Raw genomic sequence first — 14,934 nt, forward strand, 5'->3', positions numbered from 1 at the left:
TTACTTCTGAAATATTGTAGTTGTGATTGATTTTTAGATTACATATTAGCTCCTCGTCAACGTCAAGTGCTATAAAATATAAGTCTTGTTAAGATTTAATTAAAATTTCAACTTGAAGTTTTTTAAAAATATGTTTGAAGTATTTTTTATCCGAAATGACAAATTTTCAACAAAACTCAATAAACGCTAATTTCTTATCCTGCTCTGTGATCTCTGTTGTGTGAATATCTTTGCAACAAGAGAAGCGTATCCAAGGAAAATAAACGCCAAGACCAGTCAGATATGTAAAACAACAATGAACATATTTGATAAATATTTGTACAAAGCGTGTGTACTCTTGTTACATGCTTCGTTTTGCTTCCCAGCTGACATGAATAAAGCAGGAACATGGAGTAATGTGTAATTTACCGCACAATGTCAGCAAAATTGCATTTCAAATGCGCTGATGTACTGGATAAATAACGCAACACGCATCATATTTGGAATTATTTTCGTTCGAACTATTTCACTTTGTCATTATGTTAAGACTTCAGTAAAATGTCCCTTAGCTGGTCTCCTCCACGTTCCCGCGACCATCCACCTTTCTGCGTTGCCCTACAGATGTCAAGCCTTTCTACGAACACGAATGCTGTTTGTGCCGCTGATAAATTTCTGTAACGATAAGAACTTTGACTAGTTACAGAGGCCACATGAGCTGGACGGGTAGACAATGCGCAAAAGGGGAAATCTTTAGGGCTATGATCCCTACTATTAGTGACACTTCTTGCCGTGGTCTCACTTTTAACAACATAACCACCCGCATAAACAAATGTAAATGAACACATTTAGAAACAAACTAGTTAATAAGAACAAATTGTTGAGACGTGACGTGACTAAGGCAGTATTCGACCTTGTCAAATATTAATAATCTCTTTGCTGTAGTCCAGCCAAGTGCCCTGTCAGACGTGAAGTCTCCAATGGACACAGAACGATGACATCATCATAGGTCGGGCTTAACGTGTACTCCAAGGACAGTGACAGAAGAGTATTCAGCATTTGTAACTGACAGGAGAAAATCAAAATATTTGGAGAGAAGCCTACCTAATGCCATTTTGTCCACCATTGGCGCCGCATGGACAGCCCTGGGAATACAGATGGACAGTCAGGATAGAAAGCCGGCGTCTAAGAACATGGTTACAGTCTCCATTGACGTATCAGAAACTGATACAGAATGTTGATTAGAAATCCGGAATGCAAATGCCAATTTTGAGGCCTGTGCTTAGACTGGAGAATAATATTAAAATGAGTATCAGAATAATTGGGTGTAGAAATGTGAAATGGATTAAATTGGCTCCGGCTAGGTCCGTACGTGATATTTTGTGAGCACGATGATGAATTTTCCGGTTCTATAAAAGCGTTGCTTTCTTTTGAACGGATGTAGAAGGCTCAATGCTGTGGAGTGAGTTCTCTGTTTAACTAGTTAGACAATTGAGTCATCTGTGTGTGTGTTTTTTTTGTTAGTGGGTGGGACTAAGCCCCTTGTACTGCGGCCACTTCTGGCCTATTGTACCAGCCCCAGATGATAGGTGAGGGTGACTGTGGAGCAATTGGTGGAATGAAGACTGGCAAGGGAAACCGAAGTACTCGGAGAAAACCTGCCCCAGCGCCACTTTGTCCACCACTAATCCCACTTGACCAGATTGAACCCTGGCCGCCGCGATGGGAAGCCACCGACTAACCGCTTGAGCTATGGCGCGGCCACAGGCATCTGTGTTACTCCGTGTTGTTAAGATAGGCCTAAACTCCGCAGTAAAGGCACTGTCCCTTGAGTGAAAGTGCGTTGCCACGCACCAGCCAAGAACCTTTGCTTGATATGACGAAGCTACCACGTAAAGAGTCTCAATGCGACAGCAGACCTAAATGAATAACCTAACATTCAACCCCTCTGCCAGAATCTCATTACCCCGTAATCGTTTGAATGTAGCCTCTTGTCAGCTTTCTCTCAGCCGGGTATAATAATTACGTTTTGTCAATCACATTTACCACAACACTCTGTCTTGAACAGCTGGGGCACTTAACTTCGAATTCGAGACCTGCTCCGTAAATGAATATATTGCACGCTTTCTTCTGTGTTATCTTGTGTTAATGTGTAGCTGAAGCCATGTCTCCTACGAAGAAAAGTTTATGGAACGTCCATTAGATTAAATTAGCTTTTAGTTCTTGTATCGTGTTGTTTGTGTTAATGCGCCATTGCTTTATTAGCCGTCTACGTGACATTCATAGATGACGTAACAGTAGCAACAAGTCAGACATACACAGCGCCCAGAGGAACTCTCAGCACATACAAATAAAGAACATACTCCCACTGAACGCAAAATTCCACACATCTACATAACATACGTTAATACATCATGACTATATACGTACTCCCACTGAACGTCGTCGTGCTATATGATTTCTTGTACCATGTACAGCACACCAGAAGAGAGATGAAGTTGCAGGAGGTTGGAGAAAACTACATAATGAGGAGCTTCATAACTTGTACTCTTCTCCAAGTATAATTAGAATGATCAAGTCAAGGAGGATGAGGTGGGAAGGTCATGTAGCACGAATGGGGGAGACGAGGAATGTGCATAGGATATTGGTGGGAAAGCCAGAAGGAAAGAGACCACAGGTAAGACCAAGGCGTATGTGGGTGGGCAATATTAGAGTGGATCTTAGAGAGATAGGATGGGATGATACGGATCTGCCTCAGGATAGGGACCGGTGGAGGGCTCATGTGAACATGGTAATGAACCTTCAGGTTCCATAAAATGCTGGGAAATTCTTGAGTAGCTGCAGAATTGGAGGCTCCTCCAGAAGGGCTCAGCTCCATGAGTAAGTAAGTAAGTAATGTACAGCACACCGTAACTATACAGTTACAACATAACATACAAATGACAAGCAATGAATACGTATAGGAAACACTCACAATGAAACTAGCTGCATTTGTGTTAAGAACAATACAAGGAAAACATACTGGCTACATCCAACCCTTGATCCACGCTGAACATTAAGTAATTTTTTACTGAATTTGTCCAAAGGCACTGGTCTTCTTACGACAAGATCTTCCTTACTACATCTTCAAGTTACAATATGTCACCGCCTGATAATTTTAAAATGTTAGATATTAATAAGTATTTTATCTCGTGTAATAAGTACGACGTATGCAATACCTGAATGGAAGTGGATTCAGCTTCCCATAAAAAGCAAATTCGCAAATCCATTTTCATTTGTCAGTGTTTCACTTAATTATGTCGATACTTGACGGAAAATTGTCGTGATTTTAAAAATAAAAAAATAGTTGAAGAAAGCAGTCTTCTGGGATTTGTCACCGTGTATATGTGGTGTTAACGGTGCCACATCCCAGAAGACTGCTTTCTTCATAGTCACCGCCGTGAAAGCCTCAAATCTTACAAAAAATAGTTGGTTACAACTGTTATGCCATCTTTGAATGCCGTGCAAACAGCCAATAAAAATAGTAGATAACACTAATTACAAAACTTTACATCCTTCATGCAGAAAATAGAACAAGACTAGCCAATAAAGAAAAGACTATAGAAAGAGCGAAGGAAGAAGAATGACGGGAGAGAAGAACGATGACATTACAAATTGTTTTCCAGTTCCTTAGACCTGACCCAATTCATAATCAAATCAGATGAGACAGCGCCTCTTTTCTGGACGCAATACGACTCTTAGGATAAGGAATATGGATGTACTCTTCACTCACTCACTCACTCACTCATGGAGCTGAGCCCTTCTTGAGGAAGTGCCAATTGTGCAGCTACTCAAGAACTTCCCAGGATTTTATGGAACCCGAACTTTCTTTACCGTGTTTACAAGAGCCCTTCACTGGTCTTTATCCTGAGCAAGATCAATCCACTCCACACCATCCCATCCTATCTAACTAAGATCCATTTTAATATTATCCACCCACCTACGTCTTCGTCTTCCCAGTGGTCCTTTTCCTTTCGGCTTTCCCATCAATATCCTATATGCATTCCTCCTCTCCCCATTCGTGCTACATGCTCTGCCCACCTCATCCTCCTTGACTTGATCATTCTAATTATACTTGGAGAAGAGTACAAGTTTTGAAGCTTCTCAATATGCAGTTTTCTCCAAATTGATGTATTCTTACCCGTAGCATGCCTAAGATTTCTTATAAGGGGGAAGGTAATGAGATTAATTTTAACGGAAATGAAGTAATTTTATTAAATAATTTTGGAATCACTTAGATCCTCCAGCTGTTTCCCTTTCGCAACAAAACGGAAGACTAAAGAATGCGATTCGAACCAGCGACTCCTAAGTACGTGTTACCCTTTTTCCCATTGACCGCATGCCTATTGATAGATCTGTCGGCAAATACAGGATAAAAGCTTTTAAATTCTATACATTTGTGTCTGATGGATGTTATTTTAACTTGTGCAGACATAGGATCCCGTATTTCACATAAGTACTCGAGCACAGCAGGTACCGTGGAACCGAAGCGGCATGAATATATCGCAGCTGAAAAATACACATATAAAGCTTCTTAGATTTTTCTATGTTGCACTTCGATTACAGAAGTTAAATCACATTTTCGATTGACTTTAAACGAATCTGAAAAATCTAGAAGATCCATTTCAACCTGAAAGGCGTCAGAACTTGTGAAATTCAAGTATTTTGAAAAATATTGAAGTCAATTCAATTATTTGTTTATTTACGAACTTACTGAAGACCCTAAAGGTCACATGGAAATGAGGCAGCATTCAATTCTGAAGTTTCGTAGTATTTTGGACCACTGGGACAATGATATGCGTCTGATTCGTATTTTGGATGTTCCTGTATCGAATCCTTTCAAGGAAACGGCTGCCATGTCTTCTCATAGGGAAACAGGGAATGCTGGGAATACTGGCTCTCTAGACTTCCTAACCTCTCCCTTCCACATACATACCGACCCATAATCATTTGATGGTACGTTTCTTTTTTTTTAATTCGCATAGTGGGGGGTGGAGTCCAATTGGGTCCACTCGCCACGGCGGCCACTGTTTGGCCTATTGTACCTGCACCGGGTGATTATGTTGATGTAGAATTTGGTGGAATGAAGATTGGCAGGGGAAACCGAAGTACTCGGAGAAAACCTACCCCAGTGCCACTTTGTCCACCACAAATCCAACTTGACCAGACCCGGGATCGAACCCGGGCCGCCGCGATGGGAAGCCAGCTACTAACTGCTTGAGCTATGGTGCTGTCACTTTGATGGTACTTACTACAGAATGCAATGTCACAGGATAACAGAATAATCAAGAACACTGAAATTCATGGGATCAAGTCAGAAACTACTAGTTTATGGGGTTCGGGTAGGGATAATATTTCTTCAAACTATATGTGGATGTTTTAGTAAGACTATTTCTATAGACACAGATCTTCAACATGTAATAAACTTAATTTCTGACAATGATTATTTTTAATTTTTAGGTAGCACTTTTGAAACAATTTCAAAATCTAATTAGTTTTCACTTCTCCTTTAAATATCCCATGTATTTTAAAGGTCTTGAAGGTCTACATGTTAAGTGATTAAGGCTTTAATCCTTAAATCTGTAGAAGCATGTCCTTGAAATATGTACTAGCATAAAACTTGTATATTTTTCTCCAAGCATATAGTTATAGGACCATATAGAATTCTTCAATGTGGCCTATGGGGGTAAACTTTTGAACAAATTATGTTCTTTTTTTTCAGTATTCTCTTCATCAAGTCAACATAAGTCTAATTCTAATTTAATCTTCTTACCTCAAAGGTTTTTGCTACAGGCTATTAGGCATCTAGAAACTCCGTAACACTCACTACGTAGACTGTTCTGTTCAATACGAGAAGAAAGAAGCTTCTGAAATAAAATGTTTTTGTGTTGTCTTACCTTTTTTTTATTGCTAGTGGGGCGGGACTAAGCCCCTTGTACTGCGGCCACTTCTGGCCTATTGTACCAGCCCCAGATGATAGGTGAGGGTGACTGTGGAACAACTGGTGGAATGAAGATTGGCAGGGGAAACTGAAGTACTCGGAGAAAACCTGCCCCAGGGCCACTTGACCAGACCCGGGATCGAACCCGGGCCGCTGCGGTGGGCAGCTAGCTACTAACCGCTTGAGTTATGGCACGGCCTTTGCATTACCTTAAAACATAGGTATATAAAAAATACAGTGTGTGTGTGTGTGTGTACACTTTAAGTAATTCGTCTAATAACTAGAAGAATACGGTAAACAATTTGACAATTTTAATCCATAGTAATTAATTCATATGAATTTCCATGTATACAGTATCACCCCCCCCCTCCCAGCCATATTTAACAGTTTAACCCTTTCCCTGTCGAGAAGGCAAGTCTGCCATCTAATTTGGTCAGTGCCTAGGGGTTGCTTTTCTAGTGCACGAATAATATGGGAAAAGTTTAAGAATTATTGGGGGGGGGGTAATGCGGTATGCACCGAAAATTATACGACACAATTAGAATGAATTTAAGATGAGCACATAGACCAACAGATTCTTCTAGTTATTACATGAATTACTGGACACATCTGCCGTAGAAGGTGTTCACATTGCTGGACAGACGGACGGAGCGATTGATTGACTGACTGCCTGCCTGACCGACCAACGGCATTCCCCAGAAGTCAGTAGATTTGTCTCGTCTATGTATATTCATTGTTTTAGGAACATGTAGCGTCAAATGTTAGAGCGCTTTTGTACGATGAACTGGGGAGGTGCGGGAAGCAGCGGTGCTGTAAAACAGTTATCCAGAGGGTCTTACAAACACCACAGAAACCTCCAGTCAGGATAACCGGCCTGATTAGTCGATTCTCGGATTTCAGATAAAATGGCATTTCTTTCTCAGATGCATAGGACTTTTCATATGGTGTCAGTGTTGGGATGGTTGTGTGAAGAACTGATTACAATGGATGAGGGAAGACACAGCTGCAGCGAAGATCTGGTTCAACCATTTGGCTCTAAGCACGAAAGACCTCAATAAAATTGTATATCAGTCGTCGGGTCCAGAATCGAAACCTACAATTCCCTAATTTGAATTATTTAATCACGTCTGCTGGGCAATAAAGAGGCCTATACACCTACCAAAGAAATGTGTTACGTACTTATTTATTCATAATTTATTTATCTCTGACTGTTTAACGTCAAGTTGTTGTTTAATTGATAATGAATTGGAAAGACTGTGGTCTGAGTAGATGTGGCCTGTTATCTAGGCATTTTCTTGGAGGATGGAGGAAAATTGCGAAAAACCTCCGTCAGGATACTCGGTGTACCGGCCGGAATTCGAAAAGGAAAACCTCCTGATTGTAGGTAAGAAAATATGCCGCTTGAACCTACAAACTTATTGAAATTTATTATTTTTAGATCTCGAAATTCCGTTAAGGAGCCGGGAAACCGTAGTTATTATAGCAACTGGCTACGGGCTCGAGGACCGAGAGGTCGGCGTTCGCGTTGCGGTAGGGTCAAGAATTTTCTTTCCTCCACGTCGTTCAGACAGTTTCTGGGGTCTACGCAACATCTTATCCAGTGGATACCGGGCGGCTTTTTTGCCCCGGGGTTAAGTAGCAGGGACGTGAAACTGACATCACGTCTCCAACTAGTGCCGAGGTCAAGAAAATGTGGACCTAGTATATATCCCCTCCCGATATGCCTTCATGGCTTAGTGCTTAATCAATTTAGCATAAGGACAACTTTACCTTTACTCGAAGTTCCATTACTGCAGCCAGGCATTTCTATCATTGGCCCTGTTCTGATCAAATTCAGTCCACTTTACATCCTCACATCTGACCTTTCTTTGCTCAGCCCTTTAGAGTTTACCCGATAAACATTCTCGCTAGTAATTCATTCTCATTTACGAATAGCTAATCGATAATCTGACTACCCAGACTTGAAGCGTTCGTAGAGAGAGTATGACGCGTGTTCAAATGAAAGTAGAGAAGAGGGAAATGAGAAGTAGCTGCGACCTCGAGGTAACCTGCAATGCGGTTATGTTGGGGGGAGAAATGGAGTGCAATACATTCCATTTTAACAGAATTTTCCATGGAGAAGCAGTGCCACTAGAGTTCTTTAAAGGAACCTCTACTTTTTTTTTCATCTAAAGGCACGAGTACTCTCGGCACAGAAATTGATTAATTTTTTTGCAAAAGGAACTTCCACGCTTTCAGTAATGATATACGATATATATATATATATATTTCTAGGTTTTTCCTAGTTCCTACCTGCAGTAAAGAGTTTCAGAAGTCTGTCTTTTATGAAAATCTCATGAGAGTTTTATTTTAGTTCGGCTTAATGATGATCCTATAGGATTCCGTTTCCTTGGCAGCTGTAACATTCAGTTGTCTCTGTCGTCACTCCTATGCTTATTACCCAGCAGCCACTAGGGATGTTCGTGTGGGGACTGCCAGCACCTACATCATGATGCAAGTGAACAGAGAGAGACATAAAGTTCAGCGTTATTCTGCGTGAACAAATGACTGAATAGGTTGCAACCATTTTAATTGTTTACGAGAATTCAAAAAGAATATTAATTTTGTTTAACCATAAGATGTATATACAAATATTATGTTTATGGACATTATACGTCGTCTTGTCCTTTTTAAAACCGTCCTGTTTTTTTTTTTTTCAAAACACGTTTCGGAGATTGTGTTCTGTCTCCTTCTCCCAACAGAGTAGGTTTTACCTGAAGACGGAGACAGAATTCAGTCTCCGAAATGTTGTGTTTTATATAAAGACAAGACGATGGATAATGTCCAAAAACATAATATCGTATTTTTACTGAAATACCATCGTCACAATCTTTAGATCTTATAAGGCTTATGGATGGAAATTGCTAGGCAAGAAAGTTGTGTTTTGGTTGTAGCCGGGACAGCGCAGTCAGTATAGCGTCTGGCTACCGGCTGGAAGGCCGAGGGGTTGAAATTCGAATCTCGGTAGGGACAAATTTTTCTCTTCTTTAAGTCATCTAAACCGGTTCAAGAGCCCATTCAATTCCCTATCAAATGGGTACCGGGCTCTTTTTGCGGGGGTAAAGCAGGGGGGGGGGTGAAGTTGACTGCCCTCTTTCACCTAGTCCTGGGGTCAAGAATACGTGGATCTATGCAACCACTCTTCAATACGTCTCCATGCCGTAGTGTTTAATAGTTAAGTTACCTTTCTTGTTTTCATTTTAATTTATCTTTTCGTTCGTTTTTATCTCTTTAGTTACTGTTTAGTTTCTGTTTACCTTTGTTAATGGGTTGTTAATTTATTCTCTGTTTTTGGTACGTCATGTCCTGTTGATTTTATTTAGTTGTTTGTTAAATATATAAATAGAAAATGTATTTCGTTTTTACTTTCAGAATCTTTTCTCGTACTGCTGTAACTTCTAACGTAATGGAGTGTCATTAGTATCATGTATCTCATTTACTTTTAAAGACCTAATACAGAATTCATGATCACTACGAATTTCACGGACTAACAATTCGACTAGAGCAGTGATTTCGTGGACCGTACATCTTCCGATGTCCTGCGGATGTTTTCAACGTCTGTCTTTGTGTGCAACCTAAATGAACTGATTGACGGGAGAGTGGAAAGCTGACTAAACAGTAGCGGTAACTCGTCACTGTCAATATATTAAACAAAACAAACCAAAACTAAACCTTATAAGGCCATAACTGAGGTCGCGCTCTCGTTGGAGAGAATTCTATTTTAGCAAATCGCTTAGAGCTTTGTTTTACGTCTGTGGGTGCCAAAGCCCTGATATTCCCTCTTTTCGGGATTACGTGTGGCGTATTTTACTTTGACTGACATTATACTGTAGAGTGTAGAAAATTTTAGTTCTGTATGGGTGTGAAACTTGGTCTCTGACATTAAGGGAGGAACATAGACTGAGGGTGTTTGAGAACAGGATGTTGAGGAGAATATTTGGACCAAAGAGAGATGAAATCACAGGAGGTTGGAGAAAACTGCATATTGAGGAGCTTCATAACTTGTACTCTTCTCCAAGTATAATTAGAATGATCAAGTCAAGGAGGATGAGGTGGGCAGGTCATGTAGCACGAATGGGGGAGACGAGGAATGCGTATAGGATATTGGTGGGAAAGTCAGAAGGAAAGAGACCACAGGGAAGACCAAGGCGTAGGTGGGTGGACAATATTAGAATGGATCTTAGAGAGATAGGATGGGATGGTATGGATTGGATAAATCTAGCTCAGGATAGGGACCAGTGCAGGGCTCTTGTGAATACGGTGATGAACCTTCGGGTTCCATAAAATGCTGGGAAATTGTTAGTAGCTGCAGAATTGGCTGCTCCTGAAGTAGGGCTCAGCTCCATGAGTAAGTAAGTAAGTGTAGAAAATTATTTTATGACTTCAGGTTTAATAATGAGACGTGATCCGGGGTAGTCCAGTCTCTATAGCGACTGCCTACCGGCTGGACGAACGAGGGGTCGGAGTTCGAGTCCCGATATGGTCAGAATTTTCTCTAGTTCTTCCAAATATGCTCTAGGGTCCACTCAGCATCCTATCCAATGGATACTGGGGATTCTTCCCCCGGGAGTAAAGTGACAGGAGCGCGAAGTTTACCACTCACCTCCAGCTAATGTCAAGGTCAAGAAAATGTGGATCTATATAGCCACTCCCCCATACGCCTTCATAGCGTAGTGCTTAATTAGCTAAGCACAGGGACAGCATTTTTACTATTAAGCCTGAATATATCTAATTACAAATTTTACATTAAATGATTTTTGTGCATTGAACGTTAAAATAGTGTGACGACATGGTTACTTTATAGTCGTTCCTTCACTAAACCTGGAGGAAACACGTGTTTGGCTTCCAGAATAAAATGGCCGGTATAGCGTATGGCCCGCAGAACACTCTGGAACGTACAGATATAATTCCACCTATTACAAAATCAAACAGAACAAACTCCGTGGCTTGTAGTCCGCAAGCGAACTATACCGACCGAGCGACCGCCGCTTGTCTTCGATGTTAGTGCCAAATTTGAGGATAGAAGGGGTCACGTAGTCAGCGCAACCAATCTCCACGGCCGTTAATCTCGGTTTTCTTGACCGGAGCCACTATTTCCTTGAAATAGCTTCTCAATTATCCTCACTAGGTTAAATGGACCCCGTTCCAGACCCACTACTTCTCAGAAAATCTAGTAGTGCCGGAAATCGAACCCGGAACCTTTGGATCTGTAGGCAGGAACTCTGACAACAAGACCACAGGGGCGGTCATTCTACATATTACACAATTAGGAATTCATGATTGTAAATAAAGTTCCGATAAATATAAGTGGATTCTATTAGCAGAAATAATTTACTCAAATAAATAAAAGGGAATTGTGTCTCAAATAATACTGTTCATACTCAAATATAATATATATATATATATATATATATATATATAAATTCTCTCTTCTCTTAGAAAAGTATCTTAATTTTCCACAGGTACAAAACCACGGGGAATTTTTTTTGTATTCCTCTGGATATGAGTCAAGTCTCGTGACATAAAAACGATATATAGTATTTAGACCTACGTGCATGTGCACCTGAAAAGGCTAAATTTGTTTATTTCATTCTGTGAAAAGTCTAATAGAAAACTTTATATGACTACAACCCTCGGCTCTAGGACTCTTGTATATAAATACTGGTGCATACATTTTACATACTTGTACAATATTCAGCGTCTTGCTAGTGATACATTCTTCCTGCACGCAAATCAGGCAGGATGTATAAACAATACATTAAAGGCTCTTGTTATTAGAAAGGAAGACGTTTTTGCAAGTACCTTTCATTTTCAATAGAGCATGCGCGTTGTGGTTTTCAAAAGGATCAATTGCACTGCGTTTAAATCATGTATTGAATTCTTCATTAAAAATTCGGACATATATTATTGTTGCAGAATATTATATTTCAGAATATAGCGACGTATAGTCTGGTAGAAGTTATCGACGTTTCGGAGAAAAATACCGCCTTCATCTTCAACGTCGAAATGTGAGCCGGGGAAGCAACTAGCAAGTAGGGAGACTTGGTTATCACTGGAGCTGGCAGAACTTGCCACATGATAATTATTGTAGAGCTTCCAATCAGTTGATTATTACTTCTGGAAACCTGAATATATCTCTCCTGTTTTATGTATTTGATACCACTCCATGGATACAGAGAAGGAGAGGTGATGGGTAGTATAGCAGAAGAGTAGGTGAGAGTGAAAAGTCATGGGAGAACTGAGAGGTATTTTATTGCGTTGTGAGAATAACCACGATCTGTTATAAGATTCCCAGCCTTCGCCTGGTTGTTCTTCAGGTAAAAATAGCGTGAAAGTGAAGAATGACCAGACATAATTGTTTGAAATAAGGGCAGTGAAATTTTTTATTTTCTGAATTAATGTCGCATTGTGTACTTTGGGGAAATAACTTGGTGGCTTTGACACCGAATTGTCTTAAGTTGATGAATTTATGTATCAAGAGGGCTGCACGAGAAAGCATGCAGCAACAAGTTTGAAATTTGGAACCATCTCAGCATATGCCTAAACACAGGAGAAAACAAAGAAAATGTGTTCCAAGATAGCCGGTTACAGAAGCTTCCGGAAGCGTATTAACTTCTAGCGAGCAGTACGGCAAACAGATCAGTTAATCCAAAAGCGTGCATCTACAAATCACCATACACCACACAAGAGCACAGAAGTACGTTTATACCTTGAGAGGGGTTTAGACTGTAACACGAGAGGCCAATTAGTAAATATCTATAATGATTCTGATGCTTCTGTTGCATTTCAGGTCTGACAGAACACGTTCTTCATCCAAATAGACAAATTCAGCCAAGAAGTTCAGCACCTCGTTTGTGGAATGGCATTATTTTTCGTTCGAAGCTCATTATAAATGGTAAGTCCGACTGAGTTTTCTTGCTGTTCACAGATTTTTCAAAACAATTTTGAAAATTTCACCCTAGAATTACGAAATAGCTCAAGTCAAATATTTTGCTACTTGTAAGATTTGAGGTTTTCACTGCGGTGACTGTGAAAGATGCCGTCTTCTGGGATGTGGCATTCTTCATTTTGCTAATTATCATGGCATCTGGTAAATCCATGCGCATTACTTTGATATGGACTTGGCCCCCCCTGCCCTCAAAGCTTAATCGAGTTTCGGGTCATACCAATTAAACCAAAAAGACTCTCTCTTATTAAAGTTGTCTGAATTTTAAATATAATATAACTGTTAGTATTTTTATTAAATATTTATGTTTCATTCCATATCAGCTATTTGTTTGTTTACTTATACTTTTACTTTTATTCATTATTATTTCTTCTCAGTACTTACTTGTAATTTGTATGTGACTTTAATAAGTTTGTCTAGAATGTAATTTTTCTTCTGCACTGTGCTGTGTCTGTAATTGGCCTTGCGGCTGTTGACTCGGCACATTAATAATTAAGAATTGAATTATTTTTATTAATTTCGTTATTATTATTATTATTGTTATTATTATCATCATTTACTTGCTTGTTTGTTTACTTTTATTCATTATTGTGTTTACCCAAGAAATTGCCTGTAATTTATTTTTGACTTATAATGTGTTTGACTAATGTTTGTATAATGTTACACGTAATTACTTTCATCTACAGTGTGCTAAGTCTGTAATTGGCCTTGCGGCTGTTGACTTAGCACATAAATAATAAATAATTGAATTGAATTGAATTGAATACGGACAGATATCTATGACTCGAGTGGGATCCGAACCCACAAACCCAGTGTTCGAGCGGCTGAAGACTTCGTGCCTCACACCGCACGGCTACCTCACATAAACTAGCATTAAAAGAAAAAAATCTCATGCATTTTATTTCTGAACACGCACTATGTGTTTCGACCGTAAGCGATCATCATCAGGTATACAAAAAGTACTAAAATCCTTTACTGTATCTGTTGTGAAGAAATACGAAGGCTTTTTATGCAAACCAGTTTGGGCGTCAACTTCGTCAGCTCCAGATCCTGATTTTCCGGCAGCAGTAAGCTTCTGACGCACAAGCACGAGTAATGTGGACGCGCCGTAAGAGACAAGCTCTCTTTAGTGTATCTATATATCAGCCAAGCTACAGCCTTACACATACACAGACCACTGCCACAAGGATACACAGCACACTTGGTTGAAGTACTGGCTTTGCTGTCAGCAACACATTGCTCCTGCTACATACAGCACACTTCTCCAACACATCCACCCTTACCATCACAAGACATAGACTGTACTATACTTGACACACAACGTTGCCCACCAAACCAAAAGACTACTCCGAATATAAAACTTAATTAGCAGTCTAGAATTGTAATTTGAGTCGGATTGACCCGGGGTGAAATGTAAGCGGATGGGGAAATAAGTATAGCTTAAGGGCGTTAAGGGCCAGAAACATGTAAGAACACCTCAAGTAGATACGCCTTATAAATGTCCAACGAATTAGAAATGACAGTGGAATTGTATAGTGTGACAATGTAAAGCTTATGTCTATGTGAAAATTAAGTCGGGTCATACCTAATTTACTGCTATTCGCAATCTATTTTTTATACCTAAAAAACTTTGTATGTACTGCAGAGGATTTTACTATTATGTGTATTCAACCTGACGATGACGACTGTTTATGGTCGAAAAAAGTAGCGTATATTTAGAAAAAAGAAAAAGGGGGATTTTAATGTGATTACATATGACGGGTTATGACCCTGATTAATAAACACAGACAGGATAAAATACTCTAATATTAAAGAAAATATTTGATAGTTTAAAATGGCTCTTGTGGTGACTGATACAGGATAGGTTCGAGTCATCATATGCATGTGTTGCGTAAGTAATTTATAGTACAACAAGGAGAAAAAATATTACGAATATCTCTTTTAATTCTGTAAAATGGCATGTACACATGATTCAGTAAAAAGTAAATCCCTA

The 14,934-nt window shown here is 39.7% G+C and overlaps 1 long non-coding RNA gene across 1 annotated transcript in view; it reads left to right on the forward strand.

Annotated features, from left to right (window-relative positions):
- Positions 1–14,934, forward strand: part of LOC111861704 — a 341,697-nt gene that overhangs the window by 292,108 nt on the left and 34,655 nt on the right. Inside the window, exon 3 of the long non-coding RNA XR_002842294.2 lies at positions 12,786–12,890. This is a non-coding gene — a long non-coding RNA (uncharacterized LOC111861704). The remainder of the gene's footprint in view (positions 1–12,785; positions 12,891–14,934) is intronic.

This window comes from Cryptotermes secundus, unplaced genomic scaffold (genome assembly GCF_002891405.2).
Source record: "Cryptotermes secundus unplaced genomic scaffold, Csec_1.0 scaffold235, whole genome shotgun sequence".
In the NCBI taxonomy this organism is placed as follows: domain Eukaryota; kingdom Metazoa; phylum Arthropoda; class Insecta; order Blattodea; family Kalotermitidae; genus Cryptotermes; species Cryptotermes secundus.